This window comes from Caretta caretta, chromosome 1 (genome assembly GCF_965140235.1).
Source record: "Caretta caretta isolate rCarCar2 chromosome 1, rCarCar1.hap1, whole genome shotgun sequence".
In the NCBI taxonomy this organism is placed as follows: Eukaryota; Metazoa; Chordata; order Testudines; family Cheloniidae; genus Caretta; species Caretta caretta.
This window is the reverse complement of record NC_134206.1, coordinates 339,497,730-339,505,580: the sequence shown is the minus strand read 5'-3', so window position 1 is coordinate 339,505,580 and position 7,851 is coordinate 339,497,730. Positions and strand designations below refer to the sequence as shown.

At 49.3% G+C, this 7,851-nt stretch overlaps 1 long non-coding RNA gene across 1 annotated transcript; it reads left to right on the top strand.

The window, feature by feature from the left end:
* The first annotated feature begins 125 nt into the window (after nt 1-125).
* LOC125630509 (uncharacterized) lies at nt 126-7,063 on the top strand. The gene is made up of 2 exons (XR_007354688.2): nt 126-670; nt 2,762-7,063. It is a non-coding gene; the product is annotated as an uncharacterized LOC125630509 (long non-coding RNA).
* The last annotated feature ends 788 nt before the right edge of the window (nt 7,064-7,851 follow it).

The following is a 7,851-nucleotide window of genomic DNA, read 5'->3' as shown; positions in this document are numbered from 1 at the left end:
TCGCCGCCGCCGCCGCCGGGCGCGGGGGATGACACCCGCCCCCCCCACCACGATCCCTCTCCTGGCTCCGCGCCCCATGCACCGGGGGTTAAACCCCTCCGCGCCCGCGTGCGCACACACCGGGCCCTGCCCCCCCCCACGGGCTCCGCGCCTCACGGGCAGGGGGGGTTAGCCCCTCCTCACACATGCAGTACCTCCCGCCGGGCCCTGCCCCCCCCCCCACGGGCCCCGCGCCTCACGGGCAGGGGGGGTTAGCCCCTCCTCACACATGCAGTACCTCCCGCCGGGCCCTGCCCCCCCCCCCACGGGCCCCGCGCCTCACGGGCAGGGGGGGTTAGCCCCTCCTCACACATGCAGTACCTCCCGCCGGGCCCTGCCCCCCCCCACGGGCCCCGCGCGGCACGAGTCGCGGGGTTAACCCCCCTCCCCCACGCACTGCTCCGCGCCGCACGCGGGTTAACCCCCTCCCCCACACCGCCCCCTATCGGGCCCTACATCCCCCCCCTCCCCGGGCTCCGCGTCCCACTGGGGCCAGAGGCCTTTAACTGCAGCTACCTCCCTTTAAGGGGAGGGAAGAGCAGAGAGGAGCCGAGACTCAGGGCGCCAGAGCGGGAGAGTGAGGGAGAGAGCCCGGGACGAGGGAGGCCTCTAACCCCCGAGGGGAATGGGGGTGAGCCCCCTGTGACCCCTGGCCCTGCTACCCCCGAGGGGAATGGGGGTGAACCCCCTGTGACCCCTGGCCCTGCTACCCCCGAGGGGAATGGGGGTGAACCCCCTGTGATCCCCGGCCTTGCTACTCCCTAGGGGAATGGGGGTGAACCCCCTGTGATCCCCGGCCTTGCTACTCCCTAGGGGAATGGGGGTGAACCCCCTGTGATCCCTGGCCCTGCAATTTCCTAGGGGAATGGGGATGAACCCCCTGTGATCCCTGGCCCTGCAATTTCCTAGGGGAATGGGGATGAACCCCCTGTGATCCCTGGCCCTGCAATTTCCTAGGGGAATGGGGGTGAACCCCCTGTGATCCCCGGCCTTGCTACTCCCTAGGGGAATGGGGATGAACCCCCTGTGATCCCTGGCCCTGCAATTTCCTAGGGGAATGGGGATGAACCCCCTGTGATCCCTGGCCCTGCAATTTCCTAGGGGAATGGGGGTGAACCCCCTGTGATCCCCGGCCTTGCTACTCCCGAGGGGAATGGGAGTGAACCCCCTGTGATCCCTGGCCCTGCAATTTCCTAGGGGAATGGGGATGAACCCCCTGTGATCCCTGGCCTGCTACCCCCGAGGGGACTGGGGGTGAGCCCCCTGTGATCCCCGGCCTTGCTACTCCCTAAGGGAATGGGGGTGAACCCCCTGTGACCCCTGGCCCTGCTACCCCCGAGGGGAATGGGGGTGAACCCCCGGGGATCCCCGGCCCTGCAACTCCCTAGGGGAATGGGGGTGAAACCCCCGGGGATCCCCGGCCCTGCAAGTCCCTAGGGGAATGGGGGTGAAACCCCCCGGGGGATCCCCGGCCCTGCCACGCTGGCGGAGAACGGGTGAATGTAACGCCTGCGGTGGGGAAAATTGTGAACTCCACTGGTTTGCTCACGTATAGTTGTGGGGAGTGGAGTGTTCCACACTCGCTAACTCCAGCCATGCACGCGGCGGGGGATTGAAATGCAAACTTCTGTGGGCCTCCTGTGCGAAGCCGGGAGAGTGGGGAATCCTAAGCATGCAGCGCCGCTGAGTATGCAAACTGCACTATGCTCATTAGTGAATCGTTTGAAAGAGTTGTAGCACAGACAGTTTTGAGATCAGTCTCTGTCTGGACTACTTCAGTTTCAAAGCATGCTCTTCTCTTTTGGGAGAGAAGTATCATTCACCTTTAGGGCATCAATCGCTTTGTAAAAAAAAATCTTTAGTTCATATTAAGACAGAGGTGTTGAAAAATATCCAAGTAGGATTTTCCTTGGAAAATGCCATTAACGTCTACAGAATTTAAGCTTTCATTTGAAAAACAAACACCACACAACTAGCCCTTACTTTGCCCAAATAACCCTGTATGGAGAATCACTAATGTGGTGCTGTCTTCCTAAGGGCTTAACGTCTACACAGGGAAACCTACCAACATAATGACACCACTTTTACTCCCTGTGTGGGCATGCTTTTCCAGTACCTGTTCCAGTTGTAGTTTATACCAATTACAGTGCAACAAATCTGCAGGGAGACAGCTCTAGTGGTACAGTTAGGAGCAGGGTGTCTTGGATGTGCTGTGCACCCATTTGAGCAGAGAGCCTTTGGGAGGTGTGTCACTAGCTGGAGCATGAACCCTACTACCCCAAAAGAGGTCTCTGCATGCTGAGGGGGAGGCAGTTGATGGTCGTATTCCATTAGTGGGGGTTGGCTCCTGCTGCCACCCAGCAGGGGATTTCGGCTAGAGTGGAGGCCGGTCCTAACACCACTTAGGGTTGCCAATTTTGGTTGGATGTATTTCTGGAGATTTCATCACTTGACATAATCTTTAGTTAAAGATAAATCTTTAATTTCTGGAGCCTCCAGGACAATCCTGGAGGGTTGGCAACCCTAACACCACTCCAGCAGAGAGTTTTGCAAGATATGAGTGTGAACTCCCTATATGGAACCTTCTCTGCTGGCCTGGTAGGAGATCTGACCACCCAAGAGCCCGCTGTTTGGTGGGGTAATGTTGGCAGGGGACCTGTTACCGCTGGTCTTCAGGATGGATGTGGCTTCACTGCTCTTCAGCAGCTTCTTCCTGTTTTAGGACAGGATGGGGGTCAGTCCAGGAGAAGAGAAACATCAGCTCCTACTTCTCACCCCAGAAGAGGACTCTGTATTTGGGGGCTAACACAAATTGATTGGAGGACTCTCCAGGTGGTAACTTATTTGGTATGGGGGGTGGTGAGCAGCAGTAATTGGAAGCCCAGGGTCTTGAGGCCCAAGCAGTGGACTGACCATCAGTAGACAGAGGATAAGGGAGTGTAGCTTGGGAGGTGCATGGCTCTGAATGGTTGTATTTCAGCCTGATGATAAGGCTTAATTCTTGACCTAATAGGTATCAGGAACATTTTTTCAAGCCCTATATATAGGGAAAATATAGGGATATTTGGGTTAAAAATCTATGCTGAAAAATAAGTCATTACCTCTTCTACAAATTATACTTTACGTTATTAACATCAAGAGAAAATTTAAAAATATGACTTTCAACCATTTACATTTGTTCACATTTTGCAGACTAGAGACTAGACTAGAGTCAGTTTCAGGTGTTTACAGTAACTTTTTTTGCTTTCATGTGGTTTGCGTGGGCTGCTCCTATGCGGCAGTGTTTCGATTGCAAATACTGTAAGGGAGTGTTTAAGTCCAAATCTGAAAAATAAAAATGGTGTTTGGTGTCTCAATAGGTACTTTAATACCACCTTTGAACATGTCTGCATTGGGGGAAAAGGTTGTATTTTTAACATGTTAAAATCCTAATGTAGACAATGTAAGTTGGGGTTTTAGTACATTAAGTAGCAGAGGTAAACCTCAGGAAGGAGCCTAAAGTTTACCTCATCCTGATAACATACTAAAATTATAATTTGCTTGTCTACCCTAGGATTATAATATATTTAAAAAATCTTTTAAATCTATTTTTAGCAAAGGCAAGGCTTGAGAGGTTAGTTTCAGGGAGCACTCAGAAAAACTGAGGGCATGGCTACACTTGCAGATGTAGAGCAGTGTGAGTTAAAGCAGCCCTTGGAGGGCGCAGTAGGGAAAGCGCTGCAGTGGGTTCACACTGTCAGCTGCAAGCGCACTGGCGTGCAGGGCCGCCCGGGGTGGGGGGGGCAAGTGGGGCAATTTGCCCCGGGCCCCGCAGGGGTCCCCTCGAGAGTTTTCAGGACCCCCCACAAGAGTTTTCAGCAGCACTTTTGCGGCAGGTCCTTCAGGACCGCTGAACACACCCGGAGTGAAGGACCTGCCACCAAAGACCCGCCACTGCTTCTTCCGCTCCGGGTCTTCGGCAGCAATTTGGCAGCAGGGGTCCTTCCGCTCCATTTCTTCAGTGAAGTGTGTCGGAGACCCAGAGCGGAGGGACCCCCGCTACCAAAGACCCCAGACCCCCTGAATCCTCTGGGTGGCCCTGCTGGCGTGCCACATTTGTGGTACTTGCAGCAGCATTGGGAGTGGTGCATTATGGGCAGCTATCCCACAGAGCACCTCTTCCCATTCTGGCACTGTGGCTTGTGGGAAGGGGGCAGGACATTCTGGGTCCTGTCCCAATGCCCCGTGATGCATCGCTTTGCATCCCAGCAATCCCTGTGCTTCCGTCCACATTTGGCACCATCTTTCAATGTTTTTTGTACTGCGCGCGCTGTCTTCCCTTTCAGTCTGCAGGAATGGATCCCAAAGTGCTGAGGAATATGCTGATGGGACTCGCCAGCACATCATGAATGGCAGTTGAGTTACTCCTTAAGCTACAAACTGACAGTGAGGAGTCCGATGATGATGTCGGTTGCATAATACATACGACACAAGATTGCTTGTGGCATTCACGGACATGCTTACCGCAGTGGAACGCCACTTTTGGGCTCGGGAAACAAGCACTGAGTGGTGGGATCACATCGTCATGCAAGTCTGGGATGATGAGCAGTGGTTGCAGAACTTTTGGATGAGAAAAGCCACTTTCATGGGACTCTGTGATGAGCTTGCCCCCACCTTGCAGCGCAAGGACACAAGATTGAGAGCTGCCCTGCCGGTGGAGAAGCAGATGGCTATTGCAATCTGGAAGCTGGAAACTCCAGACAGCTGCCGATTGGTTGCTAACCAGTCTGGAGTATGAAAGTCAACCGTTGGAATCATTGATGCAAGTTTGCAGGGCCATAAATCGCATCCTGCTCAAAAGAACCATGACTCTGGGTAATGTGCATGACATTGTGGCTGGCTTTGCACAAATGGGTTTCCCTAACTGCGGAGGGGCGATAGGTGGGACGCATATTCTAATTCTGGCACCAGCCCACCTAGCCTCTGAGTACGTTAATCCCCAAGTGTTTGATTGCCTTTTTTGGCTGTGTCTACACTAGGAAATTTAGATGATGCTTTAGGGTCTGAACCTACAAACCTTACTGGGTTTGCCAACAGTATGATAAGAGGTGCTGTTTTAGAATGTATTAGATAACATGTAGGGCTGGTTGAAAACGGAATTCTGTCCCATGGGAAAGTTCAGTATTTCAACATTTTGTTTCATCCCAGACTGAGACAGAGAGTAGAAATCTTGAAATTTGTCATGAAACAAAATATTCTGAAATATTTCAGCTTTAGGAAAATGTTTGTTTTGATTTGGTCAAAATGTTCCAACTTTATCATTTTGATTTTTATATTATATTCAATAATACAATGTAAAAGTTTAAACAATCTAGTCAGAACAAAATGTTTTGATAATAGGTAGTATTTTAACACATTAACATGTTGTAGCCTACGCTTCCCCTGACCCTATGGTTCACTTTGACCAGCTAACGCATGTTAAAATATAACTTGCCCTGTTGAATGTGTTTTGAAAATACACTCTTTATACCTGATGTAGACATGCCCCCTGAACTAGTATTCAGTGGAACTTCTTGCTTCAGCAATAGTTGTGTGATTACAGGGTATGTTTTAGCCCAAGTGTAGGATTGGGCTCTTAATTTCATTTCAAATGCATGATGTGACCATAAGGTGCTCAGATGCTGTGGTGATCACCCTGGTATAAGAACCTAGATCGAATAGAATATCATGGTGCATACTTTTAAAGATTTCTTTGCTGGGTTATTACAAATCAAACATTTCTTCTGTTCAGAACATTTCTTCTGTTACTGGCTTTTCCCCCTTGGTTGCAGTATAAAACTCTGTCATCATTTATAAGAGCGCCTCCCACCAATCACCTACCATCGGCTATTTTAATTAACAAAATCAAAGTTTGAGAGCTCCCACTCCTTGACAACATCTCCAATGTACTTGCCCTAAGCCAAAAAGTGAGTCAGTGCAAGACCCAGGGGTTCTTGCTGCTACTTTTAAGGCAGTGTTGCTGCCATCTCTCTTTTTAAAAGAGCTCTTATGTTTAAATTTGAAAATTTCGGATAAAATCTATTAAAAAAACTAAAGAGCCATAAGGAACATAGATGACATTCAGTCTAGTTCAGGGAGCTTACACAAACCTCTCTGTGCCCCTTATGTCCCACTTAATACAGCACCTACATGGGATGTAAGTTTTGTTATGGCCCTCTGGACTGAAATGTATTTCACCCAATAACTGTTCAGGGAGTCTAAATCTAATGTCATTGCAGCCTCAAGTTGCTGGATGCCCCAAAGAAATCAGTAGGGTTGTGCAGTTGTAACAGACAGCAGAATCTGGCCCACGTTGTATGTTCTCTTGATATGTTTCAGACACATCGTGTTTTATTAAGATAATAGGCCTGATTCTCCTCTCATATGAGTGTAAAATCAGATGTAACTCCAGTAGGGTTACGCTGATGTAAGCGAGAAGGGAATGAAGCATACCAAGTATAGTAATAGCTAAGGAGAATGGAGGGTAGGGGGAATTGCAACTGCTCAAACTCAATAAATTAAAACATGCACCAAGCTGAAACATTACAAATGCAGAGTCTCATTCCAGGGCATGTGCTGTTAACATGTTTTCAAAAATGAATCTGACCTCTTGGAATCTAAAATAATAACAAGGGCCCAGATTTCAGTCTTTTTCATTTGATTGTATAACTCAGAAATGGTTTGGATTTTTTTAAAATTGATTTCATTTCCAAGAAAAGGAAACCACATTAACAACAACAAAAAAAGCCAAGACACTTTAGCTTAAAACTTGTTTGGCTGCACATGCCTGGTAAATTTTCTTCACAAATGTGGATATTTTGATTTTATGGATAGCATAGGACCCAATTTTGTAATTACAGAATAGATTGGAAAGGCTGTTAGTATATTGTAATGTGCAATTAAGTACCTAATTAAGTAATTGCCTCCTAATTCAAAGAGTCTCTTTTTGTGGAACTGTCTTAGAAAAAGTCCTGTCTAAAAATAAATAGAAACAGAGGAAAATAAATTGTTGCTTTTCTTTTCTGTTTTTAATTGATCTTTAATTTGTGAGAGAATGTAATGCTCCTGGGCCCAATCCTACAAGATGCTGAGTCGTTGTGAGTCGGAGGTGCTCAACAACTTATAGGATGAGCCTCCATGAAAGGCCAGGACTAATAACATATAGCTGCTTTGCAAGCTTCCCTATATAGATCTGTTAATGTACTTCAAGTTCTTCAACTAGTCCAGTCCTAAGCCTCTCCTGAATGGAGATTGTCTATTTGCATGAAGGTTTTTATGATGTGGACAAATGGGGACTAGAACGAGCAACCTCATACTCACTTCTGACTGACATTTTTAGAAGGTGGGTTGGTCTATGGCAAGGGGCAGTTGGAGATCAGGTGATGTTTTGTGCAAATTGAGTCAGTGTGGTTGTATCTGTTTTGATAAGATATGTACATGTGCCAAAAGGTTTTGACAGCAATTTTAATTAAGTCTAAAAAAATCATAAGTGTCTCCCTAGGTGACAAGCTAGTTCTCTTAACCAGCGGTTCTCAAACTTTTGGCCATCACACTATTGCCATTGGATGGGGCGGCGGGGGGCAGTTATGGGCAGGAGGTCTGGGGGCGGTCAGGGGACCGAGAGTAGGGGTGGTGGATGGGGCAGGGGTCGCCAGGGGGCTGTCAAGGAACAGGAGGGGTTGGATGGGGCAGGAGTCCTGGGGGGGCCGTCAGGGGGCGAGAAGCAGGGGGGGCGTCAGATAGGGGGCGGGGGCAAGGCCATGCCTGGCTGTTTGGGGAGGCACAGCCTCTCCT